Consider the following 14,310-nt stretch of genomic DNA (forward strand, 5'->3'; position numbering starts at 1 on the left):
GAATGTGGTGTGTGGAATGTGTGTGGAATGTGTGTGGAGTGTGTGTGGAATGTGGAGTGTGTGGAATGTGGAGTGTGTGTGGAATGTGTGTGGAATGTGGTGTGTGGAATGTGGTGTGTGGAATGTGTGTGGAATGTTTAATGTGTGTGGGATGTGTGTGGAATGTGGAGTGTGTGTGGATTGTGTGTGGAATGTGTGTGGCATGTGTGTGAAATGTGTGTGGAATGTGTGTGGAATGTGGTGTGTGGAATGTGTGTGGAATGTGGTGTGTGGAATGTGGTGTGTGGAATGTGTGTGGAATGTGGTGTGTGGAATGTGTGTGGAATGTGTGTGGAATATGTGTGGAGTGTGGTGTGTGGAATGTGGTGTGTGGAATGTGTGTGGAGTGTGGTGTGTGGAATGTGTGTGGAATGTGGTGTGTGGAATGTGGAGTGTGTGGAATGTGTGTGGAATGTGGTGTGTGGAATGTGGAATGTGTGTGGAATGTGTGTGGAATGTGTGGAGTGTGTGTGTGGAATGTGTGTGGAATGTGGTGTGTGGAATGTGGTGTGTGGAATGTGTGTGGAATGTGTAATGGGTGTGGAATGTGGAGTGTGTGTGGAATGTGTGGAATGTGTGTGGAATGTGTGTGGTGAAATGTGTGTGGAATGTGGTGTGTGGAATGTGGTGTGTGGAATGTGTGTGGAATGTGGAGTGTGTGGAATGTATGTGGAATGGGGAGTGTGTGTGTGTGGAATGTGTGTGTAATGTGGTGTGTGGAATGTGGTGTGTGGAATGTGGAGTGTGGAATGTGGTGTGTGGAATATGTGTGGACTGTGGTGTGTGGAATGTAGTGTGTGGAATGTGGTGTGTGGAATGTGTGTGTGTGGAATGTGGTGTGTGGAATGTGTGTGAAATGTGTGTGGAATGTGTGTGGAATGTGTGTGAATGTGGTGTGTGGAATGTGTGTGGAATGTGTGTGGAATGTGGTGTGTGGAATGTGGTGTGTGTGGTGTGTTGTGTGAGGAATGTGTGTGGTGTGTGGAATGTCTGTGGAATGTGGTGTGTGGAATGTGTGTGGAATGTGTGTGGAATGTAGTGTGTGGAATGTGGTGTGTGGAATGTGTGTGGATGGTGGAATGTGGAGTGTGTGGAATGTATGTGGAATGGGGAGTGTGTGTGTGGAATGTGTGTGGAATGTGGTGTGTGGAATGTGGTGTGTGGAATGTGGAGTGTGGAATGTGGTGTGTGGAATATGTGTGGAATGTGGTGTGTGGAATGTAGTGTGTGAAATGTGGTGTGTGGAATGTGTGTGTGGAATGTGGTGTGTGGAATATGTGTGGAATGTGGTGTGTGGAATGTGGTGTGTGGAATGTGTATGGAATGTGGTGTGTGGAACGTGGTGTGTGGAATGTGTGTGGAATGTGTGTGGAATGTTGTGTGTGGAGTGTGGTGTGTGGAATGTGTGGAATGTGGTGTGTGGAATGAGGTGTGTGGAATGTGTGTGGAATGTGTGTGGAATGTGTGTGGAATGTTGTGTGGGGAGTGTGGTGTGTGGAATGTGGTGTGTGTGGAATGTGGTGTGTGGAATGTAGTGTGGAATGTGTGTGGAATGTGGTGTGTGGAATATGTGTGGAATGTGGTGTGTGGAATGTGGTGTGTGGAATGTGTGTGGAATGTGGTGTGTGGAACGTGGTGTGTGGAATGTGTGTGGAATGTGTGTGGAATGTGTGTGGAATGTTGTGTGTGGAGTGTGGTGTGTGGAATGTGTGGAAAGTGGTGTGTGGAATGTGGTGTGTATGGTGTGTGTGGAATGTGTGTGGAATGTGGTGTGTGGAATGTGTGTGGAATGTGGTGTGTGGAATGTGTGTGGAATGTGGTGTGTGGAATGTGTTGTGTGGAATGTGGTGTGTGGAATATGTGTGGAATGTTGTGTGTGGAATGTGTAGAATGTGGTGTGTGTGGAATGTGGTGTGTGGAATGTGGTGTGTGGAATGTGTTTGGAATGTGGTATGTGGAATGTGGTGTGTGGAATGTGGTGTGTGGAATGTGGCATGTGGAATGTGTGTGTAATGTGTGTGGAATGTTGTGTGTGGAGTGTGGTGTGTGGAATGTGTGGAATGTGGTGTGTGGAATGTGGTGTGTATGGTGTGTGTGGAATGTGGTGTGTGGAATGTGTGTGGAATGTGGTGTGTGGAATGTGGTGTGTGGAATGTGTGTGGAATGTGTGTGGAATGTGTGTGGAATGTGGTGTGTGGAATGTGTGTGGAATGTGGTGTGTGGAATGTGTGTGGAATGTGGTGTGTGTGGAATGTGTGTGGAATGTGTGTGGAATGTGGTGTGTGAAATGTGTGTGGAATGTGGTGTGTAGAATGTGTATGGAATGTTGTGTGTGGAGTGTGGTGTGTGGAATGTGTGGAATGTGGTGTGTGTGGAATGTGGTGTGTGGAATGTGGAATGCGGTGTGTGTGGAATGTGTGTGGAATGTGGTGTGTGGGATGTGGTGTGTGGAATGTGTGTGGAATGTGGTGTGTGGAATGTGTGTGGAATGTGGGGTGTGGAATGTGGTGTGTGGAATGTGGTGTGTGGAATGTGTGTGGAATGTGTGTGGAAGGTTGTGTGTGGAGTGTGGTGTGTGGAATGTGTGGAATGTGTGGAATGTGGTGTGTGTGGAATGTGGTGTGTGGGATGTGGTGTGTGTGGTGTGTGTGGAATGTGGTGTGTGGAATGTGTGTGGAATGTGGTGTGTGGAATGTGAGTGGAATGTGGTGTGTAGAATGTGTGTGGAATGTGTGTGGAATGTGTGTATGGAATGTGTGTGGAATGTGGTGTGCGTAGAATGTGGTGTGTGGAATGTGTGTGGAATGTGTGTGGAATGTGTGTGGAATGTGGTGTGTGGAATGTGGTGTGTGGAATGTGTGTGGAATGTAGTGTGTGGAATGTGGTGTGTGGAATATGTGTGGAATGTGGTGTGTGGAATGTGTGTGGAATGTGTGTGTGGAGTGTGGTGTATGGAATGTGTGGAATGTGGTGTGTGGAATGTGGTGTGTGGAATGTGGTGTGTGGAATGTGTGTGGAATGTGGAATGTGGTGTGTGGAATGTGTGTGGAATGTGGTGTGTGGAATGTGTGTGGAATGTGTGTGGAATGTTGTGTGAGGAGTGTGGTGTGTGGAATGTGGTGTGTGTGGAATGTGGTGTGTGGAATGTGGTGTGTGTGGAATGTGGTGTGTGGAATGTGTGTGGAATGTGGTGTGTGGAATGTGTGTGGAATGTGGTGTGTGGAATGTGGTGTGTGGAATGTGTGTGGAATGTGGTGTGTGTGGAAAGTGGTGTTTGGAATGTGTGTGGAATGTGGTGTGTGGAATGTGGTGTGTGGAATGTGTGTTGAATGTGGTGTGTGGAATGTGGTGTGTATAGAATGTGGTGTGTGTGGAATGTGGTGTGTGTGGTGTGTGTGGAATGTGTGTGGAATGTGTGTGGAATGTGGTGTGTGGAATATGTGTGGAATGTGTGTGGAGTGTGGTGTGTGGAATGTGTGTGGAGTGTGGTGTGTGGTATGTGTGTGGAATGTGGTGTGTGGAATGTGGAGTGTGTGGAATGTGTGTGGAATGTGGTGAGTGGAATGTGGTGTGTGGAATGTGTGCAGAATATGGTGTGTGGAATGTGTGTGGAATGTGGTGTGTGGAATGTTTTTGTGGAATGTGTGTGGAATGTGTGTGGAGTGTGGTGTGTGAAATGTGGTGTGTGGAATGTGTGTGGAGTGTGGTGTGTGGAATATGTGTGGAATATGGTGTGTGGAATGTGGAGTGTGTGGAATGTGTGTGGAATGTGGTGTGTGGAATGTGGTGTGTGGAATGTGTGTGGAATGTGTGTGGAGTGTGTGTGGAATGTGGAGTGTGTGGAATGTGGAGTGTGTGTGGAATGTGTGTGGAATGTGGTGTGTGGAATGTGGTGTGTGGAATGTGTGTGGAATGTTTAATGTGTGTGGGATGTGTGTGGAATGTGGAGTGTGTGTGGATTGTGTGTGGAATGTGTGTGGCATGTGTGTGAAATGTGTGTGGAATGTGTGTGGAATGTGGTGTGTGGAATGTGTGTGGAATGTGGTGTGTGGAATGTGGTGTGTGGAATGTGTGTGGAATGTGGTGTGTGGAATGTGTGTGGAATGTGTGTGGAATGTGTGTGGAGTGTGGTGTGTGGAATGTGGTGTGTGGAATGTGTGTGGAGTGTGGTGTGTGGAATGTGTGTGGAATGTGGTGTGTGGAATGTGGAGTGTGTGGAATGTGTGTGGAATGTGGTGTGTGGAATGTGGAATGTGTGTGGAATGTGTGTGGAATGTGTGGAGTGTGTGTGGAATGTGTGTGGAATGTGGTGTGTGGAATGTGGTGTGTGGAATGTGTGTGGAATGTGTAATGGGTGTGGAAATGTGGAGTGTGTGTGGAATGTGTGGAATGTGTGTGGAATGTGTGTGGTGAAATGTGTGTGGAATGTGGTGTGTGGAATGTGGTGTGTGGAATGTGTGTGGAATGTGGAATGTGGAGTGTGTGGAATGTATGTGGAATGGGAATGTGTGTGTGTGGAATGTGTGTGTAATGTGGTGTGTGTATGTGGTGTGTGGAATGTGGAGTGTGAATGTGGTGTGTGGAATATGTGTGGACTGTGGTGTGTGGAATGTAGTGTGTGGAATGTGGTGTGTGGAATGTGTGTGTGTGGAATGTGGTGTGTGGAATGTGTGTGAAATGTGTGTGGAATGTGTGTGGAATGTGTGTGGAATGTGGTGTGTGGAATGTGTGTGGAATGTGTGTGGAATGTGGTGTGTGGAATGTGGTGTGTGTGGTGTGTTGTGTGAGGAATGTGTGTGGTGTGTGGAATGTCTGTGGAATGTGGTGTGTGGAATGTGTGTGGAATGTGTGTGGAATGTAGTGTGTGGAATGTGGTGTGTGGAATGTGTGTGGATGGTGGAATGTGGAGTGTGTGGAATGTATGTGGAATGGGGAGTGTGTGTGTGGAATGTGTGTGGAATGTGGTGTGTGGAATGTGGTGTGTGGAATGTGGAGTGTGGAATGTGGTGTGTGGAATATGTGTGGAATGTGGTGTGTGGAATGTAGTGTGTGAAATGTGGTGTGTGGAATGTGTGTGTGGAATGTGGTGTGTGGAATGTGTGTGAAATATGTGTGGAATGTGTGTGGAATGTGTGTGGAATGTGTGTGGAATGTGGTGTGTGGAATGTGTGTGGAATGTGGTGTGTAGAATGTGGTGTGTGGAATGTGTGTGGAATGTGTGTGGAGTGTGTGTGGAATGTGGAGTGTGTGGAATGTGGAGTGTGTGTGGAATGTGTGTGGAATGTGGTGTGTGGAATGTGGCGTGTGGAATGTGTGTGGAATGTTTAATGTGTGTGGGATGTGTGTGGAATGTGGAGTGTGTGTGGATTGTGTGTGGAATGTGTGTGGCATGTGTGTGAAATGTGTGTGGAATGTGTGTGGAATGTGGTGTGTGGAATGTGTGTGGAATGTGGTGTGTGGAATGTGGTGTGTGGAATGTGTGTGGAATGTGGTGTGTGGAATGTGTGTGGAATGTGTGTGGAATGTGTGTGGAGTGTGGTGTGTGGAATGTGGTGTGTGGAATGTGTGTGGAGTGTGGTGTGTGGAATGTGTGTGGAATGTGGTGTGTGGAATGTGGAGTGTGTGGAATGTGTGTGGAATGTGGTGTGTGGAATGTGGAATGTGTGTGGAATGTGTGTGGAATGTGTGGAGTGTGTGTGGAATGTGTGTGGAATGTGGTGTGTGGACTGTGGTGTGTGGAATGTAGTGTGTGGAATGTGGTGTGTGGAATGTGTGTGTGTGGAATGTGGTGTGTGGAATGTGTGTGAAATGTGTGTGGAATGTGTGTGGAATGTGTGTGGAATGTGGTGTGTGGAATGTGTGTGGAATGTGTGTGGAATGTGGTGTGTGGAATGTGGTGTGTGTGGTGTGTTGTGTGAGGAATGTGTGTGGTGTGTGGAATGTCTGTGGAATGTGGTGTGTGGAATGTGTGTGGAATGTGTGTGGAATGTAGTGTGTGGAATGTGGTGTGTGGAATGTGTGTGGATGGTGGAATGTGGAGTGTGTGGAATGTATGTGGAATGGGAGTGTGTGTGTGGAATGTGTGTGGAATGTGGTGTGTGGAATGTGGTGTGTGGAATGTGGAGTGTGGAATGTGGTGTGTGGAATATGTGTGGAATGTGGTGTGTGGAATGTAGTGTGTGAAATGTGGTGTGTGGAATGTGTGTGTGGAATGTGGTGTGTGGAATATGTGTGGAATGTGGTGTGTGGAATGTGGTGTGTGGAATGTGTATGGAATGTGGTGTGTGGAACGTGGTGTGTGGAATGTGTGTGGAATGTGTGTGGAATGTTGTGTGTGGAGTGTGGTGTGTGGAATGTGTGGAATGTGGTGTGTGGAATGAGGTGTGTGGAATGTGTGTGGAATGTGTGTGGAATGTGTGTGGAATGTTGTGTGGGGAGTGTGGTGTGTGGAATGTGGTGTGTGTGGAATGTGGTGTGTGGAATGTAGTGTGGAATGTGTGTGGAATGTGGTGTGTGGAATATGTGTGGAATGTGGTGTGTGGAATGTGGTGTGTGGAATGTGTGTGGAATGTGGTGTGTGGAACGTGGTGTGTGGAATGTGTGTGGAATGTGTGTGGAATGTGTGTGGAATGTTGTGTGTGGAGTGTGGTGTGTGGAATGTGTGGAAAGTGGTGTGTGGAATGTGGTGTGTATGGGTGTGTGTGGAATGTGTGTGGAATGTGGTGTGTGGAATGTGTGTGGAATGTGGTGTGTGGAATGTGTGTGGAATGTGGTGTGTGGAATGTGTTGTGTGGAATGTGGTGTGTGGAATATGTGTGGAATGTTGTGTGTGGAATGTGTAGAATGTGGTGTGTGTGGAATGTGGTGTGTGGAATGTGGTGTGTGGAATGTGTTTGGAATGTGGTATGTGGAATGTGGTGTGTGGAATGTGGTGTGTGGAATGTGGCATGTGGAATGTGTGTGTAATGTGTGTGGAATGTTGTGTGTGGAGTGTGGTGTGTGGAATGTGTGGAATGTGGTGTGTGGAATGTGGTGTGTATGGTGTGTGTGGAATGTGGTGTGTGGAATGTGTGTGGAATGTGGTGTGTGGAATGTGGTGTGTGGAATGTGTGTGGAATGTGTGTGGAATGTGTGTGGAATGTGGTGTGTGGAAGTGTGTGTGGAATGTGGTGTGTGGAATGTGTGTGGAATGTGGTGTGTGTGGAATGTGTGTGGAATGTGTGTGGAATGTGGTGTGTGAAATGTGTGTGGAATGTGGTGTGTAGAATGTGTATGGAATGTTGTGTGTGGAGTGTGGTGTGTGGAATGTGTGAATGTGGTGTGTGTGGAATGTGGTGTGTGGAATGTGGAATGCGGTGTGTGGAATGTGTGTGGAATGTGGTGTGTGGGATGTGGTGTGTGGAATGTGTGTGGAATGTGGTGTGTGGAATGTGTGTGGAATGTGGGGTGTGGAATGTGGTGTGTGGAATGTGGTGTGTGGAATGTGTGTGGAATGTGTGTGGAAGGTTGTGTGTGGAGTGTGGTGTGTGGAATGTGTGGAATGTGTGGAATGTGGTGTGTGTGGAATGTGGTGTGTGGGATGTGGTGTGTGTGGTGTGTGTGGAATGTGGTGTGTGGAATGTGTGTGGAATGTGGTGTGTGGAATGTGAGTGGAATGTGGTGTGTAGAATGTGTGTGGAATGTGTGTGGAATGTGTGTATGGAATGTGTGTGGAATGTGGTGTGCGTAGAATGTGGTGTGTGGAATGTGTGTGGAATGTGTGTTGGAATGTGTGTGGAATGTGGTGTGTGGAAAGTGGTGTGTGGAATGTGTGTGGAATGTAGTGTGTGGAATGTGGTGTGTGGAATATGTGTGGAATGTGGTGTGTGAATGTGTGTGGAATGTGTGTGTGGAGTGTGGTGTATGGAATGTGTGGAATGTGGTGTGTGGAATGTGGTGTGTGGAATGTGGTGTGTGGAATGTGTGTGGAATGTGGAATGTGGTGTGTGGAATGTGTGTGGAATGTGGTGTGTGGAATGTGTGTGGAATGTGTGTGGAATGTTGTGTGAGGAGTGTGGTGTGTGGAATGTGGTGTGTGTGGAATGTGGTGTGTGGAATGTGGTGTGTGTGGAATGTGGTGTGTGGAATGTGTGTGGAATGTGGTGTGTGGAATGTGTGTGGAATGTGGTGTGTGGAATGTGGTGTGTGGAATGTGTGTGGAATGTGGTGTGTGTGGAAAGTGGTGTTTGGAATGTGTGTGGAATGTGGTGTGTGGAATGTGGTGTGTGGAATGTGTGTTGAATGTGGTGTGTGGAATGTGGTGTGTATAGAATGTGGTGTGTGTGGAATGTGGTGTGTGTGGTGTGTGTGGAATGTGTGTGGAATGTGTGTGGAATGTGGTGTGTGGAATATGTGTGGAATGTGTGTGGAGTGTGGTGTGTGGAATGTGTGTGGAGTGTGGTGGTGGTTGTGTGTGGAATGTGGTGTGTGGAATGTGGAGTGTGATGAATGTGTGTGGAATGTGGATTGTGAGTGGAATGTGGTGTGTGGAATGTGTGCAGAATATGGTGTGTGGAATGTGTGTGGAATGTGGTGTGTGGAATGTTTTTGTGGAATGTGTGTGGAATGTGTGTGGAGTGTGGTGTGTGAAATGTGGTGTGTGAATGTGTGTGGAGTGTGGTGTGTGGAATATGTGTGGAATATGGTGTGTGGAATGTGGAGTGTGTGGAATGTGTGTGGAATGTGGTGTGTGGAATGTGGTGTGTGGAATGTGTGTGGAATGTGTGTGGAGTGTGTGTGGAATGTGGAGTGTGTGGAATGTGGAGTGTGTGTGGAATGTGTGTGGAATGTGGTGTGTGGAATGTGGTGTGTGGAATGTGTGTGGAATGTTTAATGTGTGTGGGATGTGTGTGGAATGTGGAGTGTGTGTGGATTGTGTGTGGAATGTGTGTGGCATGTGTGTGAAATGTGTGTGGAATGTGTGTGGAATGTGGTGTGTGGAATGTGTGTGGAATGTGGTGTGTGGAATGTGGTGTGTGGAATGTGTGTGGAATGTGGTGTGTGGAATGTGTGTGGAATGTGTGTGGAATGTGTGTGGAGTGTGGTGTGTGGAATGTGGTGTGTGGAATGTGTGTGGAGTGTGGTTTGTGGAATGTGTGTGGAATGTGGTGTGTGGAATGTGGAGTGTGTGGAATGTGTGTGGAATGTGGTGTGTGGAATGTGGAATGTGTGTGGAATGTGTGTGAATGTGTGGAGTGTGTGTGGAATGTGTGTGGAATGTGGTGTGTGGAATGTGGTGTGTGGAATGTGTGTGGAATGTGTAATGGTTGTGGAATGTGGAGTGTGTGTGGAATGTGTGGAATGTGTGTGGAATGTGTGTGGTGAAATGTGTGTGGAATGTGGTGTGTGGAATGTGGTGTGTGGAATGTGTGTGGAATGTGGAATGTGGAGTGTGTGGAATGTATGTGGAATGGGGAATGTGTGTGTGTGGAATGTGTGTGTAATGTGGTGTGTGTAATGTGGTGTGTGGAATGTGGAGTGTGGAATGTGGTGTGTGGAATATGTGTGGACTGTGGTGTGTGGAATGTAGTGTGTGGAATGTGGTGTGTGGAATGTGTGTGTGTGGAATGTGGTGTGTGGAATGTGTGTGAAATGTGTGTGGAATGTGTGTGGAATGTGTGTGGAATGTGGTGTGTGGAATGTGTGTGGAATGTGTGTGGAATGTGGTGTGTGGAATGTGGTGTGTGTGGTGTGTTGTGTGAGGAATGTGTGTGGTGTGTGGAATGTCTGTGGAATGTGGTGTGTGGAATGTGTGTGGAATGTGTGTGGAATGTAGTGTGTGGAATGTGGTGTGTGGAATGTGTGTGGATGGTGGAATGTGGAGTGTGTGGAATGTATGTGGAATGGGGAGTGTGTGTGTGGAATGTGTGTGGAATGTGGTGTGTGAATGTGGTGTGTGGAATGTGGAGTGTGGAATGTGGTGTGTGGAATATGTGTGGAATGTGGTGTGTGGAATGTAGTGTGTGAAATGTGGTGTGTGGAATGTGTGTGTGGAATGTGGTGTGTGGAATGTGTGTGAAATATGTGTGGAATGTGTGTGGAATGTGTGTGGAATGTGTGTGGAATGTGGTGTGTGGAATGTGTGTGGAATGTGGTGTGTAGAATGTGGTGTGTGGAATGTGTGTGGAATGTGTGTGGAGTGTGTGTGGAATGTGGAGTGTGTGGAATGTGGAGTGTGTGTGGAATGTGTGTGGAATGTGGTGTGTGGAATGTGGCGTGTGGAATGTGTGTGGAATGTTTAATGTGTGTGGGATGTGTGTGGAATGTGGAGTGTGTGTGGATTGTGTGTGGAATGTGTGTGGCATGTGTGTGAAATGTGTGTGGAATGTGTGTGGAATGTGGTGTGTGGAATGTGTGTGGAATGTGGTGTGTGGAATGTGGTGTGTGGAATGTGTGTGGAATGTGGTGTGTGGAATGTGTGTGGAATGTGTGTGGAATGTGTGTGGAGTGTGGTGTGTGGAATGTGGTGTGTGGAATGTGTGTGGAGTGTGGTGTGTGGAATGTGTGTGGAATGTGGTGTGTGGAATGTGGAGTGTGTGGAATGTGTGTGGAATGTGGTGTGTGGAATGTGGAATGTGTGTGGAATGTGTGTGGAATGTGTGGAGTGTGTGTGGAATGTGTGTGGAATGTGGTGTGTGGAATGTGGTGTGTGGAATGTGTGTGGAATGTGTAATGGGTGTGGAATGTGGAGTGTGTGTGGAATGTGTGGAATGTGTGTGGAATGTGTGTGGTGAAATGTGTGTGGAATGTGGTGTGTGGAATGTGGTGTGTGGAATGTGTGTGGAATGTGGAATGTGGAGTGTGTGGAATGTATGTGGAATGGGGAGTGTGTGTGTGTGGAATGTGTGTGTAATGTGGTGTGTGGAATGTGGTGTGTGGAATGTGGAGTGTGGAATGTGGTGTGTGGAATATGTGTGGACTGTGGTGTGTGGAATGTAGTGTGTGGAATGTGGTGTGTGGAATGTGTGTGTGTGGAATGTGGTGTGTGGAATGTGTGTGAAATGTGTGTGGAATGTGTGTGGAATGTGTGTGGAATGTGGTGTGTGGAATGTGTGTGGAATGTGTGTGGAATGTGGTGTGTGGAATGTGGTGTGTGTGGTGTGTTGTGTGAGGAATGTGTGTGGTGTGTGGAATGTCTGTGGAATGTGGTGTGTGGAATGTGTGTGGAATGTGTGTGGAATGTAGTGTGTGGAATGTGGTGTGTGGAATGTGTGTGGATGGTGGAATGTGGAGTGTGTGGAATGTATGTGGAATGGGGAGTGTGTGTGTGGAATGTGTGTGGAATGTGGTGTGTGGAATGTGGTGTGTGGAATGTGGAGTGTGGAATGTGGTGTGTGGAATATGTGTGGAATGTGGTGTGTGGAATGTAGTGTGTGAAATGTGGTGTGTGGAATGTGTGTGTGGAATGTGGTGTGTGGAATGTGTGTGAAATGTGTGTGGAATGTGTGTGGAATGTGTGTGGAATGTGTGTGGAATGTGGTGTGTGGAATGTGTGTGGAATGTGGTGTGTAGAATGTGTGTGGAATGTGGTGTGTGGAATGTGGTGTGTGGAATGTGGTGTGTTGTGTGTGGAATGTGTGTGGTGTGTGGAATGTCTGTGGAATGTGGTGTGTGGAATGTGTGTGGAATGTGTGTGGAATGTGTGTGAAATGTGTGTGGAATGTGTGTGGAATGTGGTGTGTGGAATGTGTGTGGAATGTGTGTGGAATGTGGTGTGTGGAATGTGTGTGGAATGTGGTGTGTGGAATGTGGAGTGTGTGTGGATTGTGTGTGGAATGTGTGTGGCATGTGTGTGAAATGTGTGTGGAATGTGTGTGGAATGTGGTGTGTGGAATGTGTGTGGAATGTGTGTGGAATGTGGTGTGTGGAATGTGTGTGGAATGTGGTGTGTGGAATGTGTGTGGAATGTGTGTGGAGTGTGGTGTGTGGAATGTGGTGTGTGGAATGTGTGTGGAGTGTGGTGTGTGGAATGTGTGTGGAATGTGGTGTGTGGAATGTGTTTGGAATGTGTGTGGAATGTGGTGTGTGGAATGTGGAATGTGTGTGGAATGTGTGTGGAATGTGTGTGGAGTGTGTGTGGAATGTGTGTGGAATGTGGTGTGTGGAATGTGGTGTGTGTAATGTGTGTGGAATGTGGAATGTGTGTGGAATGTGGAGTGTGTGTGGAATGTGTGTGGAATGTGTGTGGAATGTGTGTGGTGAAATGGGTGTGGAATGTGGTGTGTGGAATGTGGTGTGTGGAATGTGGTGTGTGGAATGTGGAATGTGTGGAATGTATTTGGAATGGGGAGTGTGTGTGTGTGGAATGTGTGTGGAATGTGGTGTGTGGAATGTGGTGTGTGGAATGTGGTGTGTGGAATGTGTGTGTGGAATGTGGTGTGTGGAATGTGTGTGAAATGTGTGTGGAATGTGTGTGGAATGTGTGTGGAATGTGTGTGGAATGTGGTGTGTGGAATGTGTGTGGAATGTGTGTGGAATGTGGTGTGTGGAATGTGGTGTGTGTGGTGTGTTGTGTGAGGAATGTGTGTGGTGTGTGGAATGTCTGTGGAATGTGGTGTGTGGAATGTGTGTGGAATGTGTGTGGAATGTGGTGTGTGGAATGTGGTGTGTGGAATGTGTGTGGAATGTGGAATATGGAGTGTGTGGAATGTATGTGGAATGGGGAGTGTGTGTGTGTGGAATGTGTGTGTAATGTGGTGTGTGGAATGTGGTGTGTGGAATGTGGAGTGTGGAATGTGGTGTGTGGAATATGTGTGGAATGTGGTGTGTGGAATGTAGTGTGTGAAATGTGGTGTGTGGAATGTGTGTGTGGAATGTGGTGTGTGGAATGTGTGTGGAATGTGTGTGGAATGTGTGTGGAATGTGGTGTGTGGAATGTGTGTGGAATGTGGTGTGTAGAATGTGTGTGGAATGTGGTGTGTGGAATGTGGTGTGTGTAGTGTGTTGTGTGTGGAATGTGTGTGGTGTGTGGAATGTCTGTGGAATGTGGTGTGTGGAATGTGTGTGGAATGTGTGTGGAATGTGTGTGAAATGTGTGTGGAATGTGTGTGGAATGTGGTGTGTGGAATGTGTGTGGAATGTGTGTGGAATGTGGTGTGTGGAATGTGTGTGGAATGTGTGTGGAATGTGTGTGGAATGTGTGTGGAGTGTGGTGTGTGGAATGTGGTGTGTGGAATGTGTGTGGAGTGTGGTGTGTGGAATGTGTGTGGAATGTGGTGTGTGGAATGTGGAGTGTGTGGAATGTGTGTGGAATGTGGTATGTGGAATGTGTGTCGAATGTGTGTGGAGTGTGTGTGGAATGTGGAGTGTGTGTGGAATGTGTGTGGAATGTGGTTGTGGAATGTGGTGTGTGTAATGTATGTGGAATGTGTGTGGAATGTGTGTGGAATGTGGAGTGTGTGTGGAGTGTGTGTGGAATGTGTGTGGAATGTGTGTGGAATGTGTGTGGAATGTGGTGTGTGGAATGTGGTGTGTGGAATGTGGTGTGTGGAATGTGTGTGGAGTGTGTGGAATGTATGTGGAATGTGGAGTGTGTGTGTGTGGAATGTGTGTGGAATGTGGAGTGTGGAATGTGGTGTGTGGAATATGTGTGGAATGTGGTGTGTGGAATGTAGTGTGTGGAATGTGGTGTGTGGAATGTGTGTGTGGAATGTGGTGTGTGGAATGTGTGTGAAATGTGTGTGGAATGTGTGTGGAATGTGTGTGGAATGTGGTGTGTGGAATGTGTGTGGAATGTGGTGTGTAGAATGTGTGTGGAATGTGGTGTGTGGAATGTGGTGTGTGTGGTGTGTTTTGTGTGGAATGTGTGTGGTGTGTGGACTGTCTGTGGAATGTGGTGTGTGGAATGTGTGTGGAATGTGTGTGGAATGTGGTGTGTGGAACATGGTGTGTGGAATGTGGTGTGTGGAATGTGTGTGGAATGTGGTGTGTGGAATGTGTGTGGAATGTGGTGTGTGGAATGTGGTGTGTGGAATGTATGTGGAATGTGGTGTGTGGAATGTGGTGTGTGGAATGTGGTGTGTGGAATGTGTGTGGAATGTGGTGTGTTAGAAAGGCGATCCCAGGGGAGAGGCAGAAGCTGTCTGACTGACCCTCCCGAGACCCACCTCTCCTTCTGGAGTTGGCCGAGCGCCGTCGAGAGGCCTCCCGGGTGGGGTTCCTCTCCTAGAATCGTAACAGCCGAGCACTCACACCTCTACAAATGGACACCAAACCAGAGGGTAGATTCTTAGA

The sequence above is a fragment of the Lissotriton helveticus genome, chromosome 7 (assembly GCF_964261635.1).
Source record: "Lissotriton helveticus chromosome 7, aLisHel1.1, whole genome shotgun sequence".
NCBI classification, from domain to species: domain Eukaryota; kingdom Metazoa; phylum Chordata; class Amphibia; order Caudata; family Salamandridae; genus Lissotriton; species Lissotriton helveticus.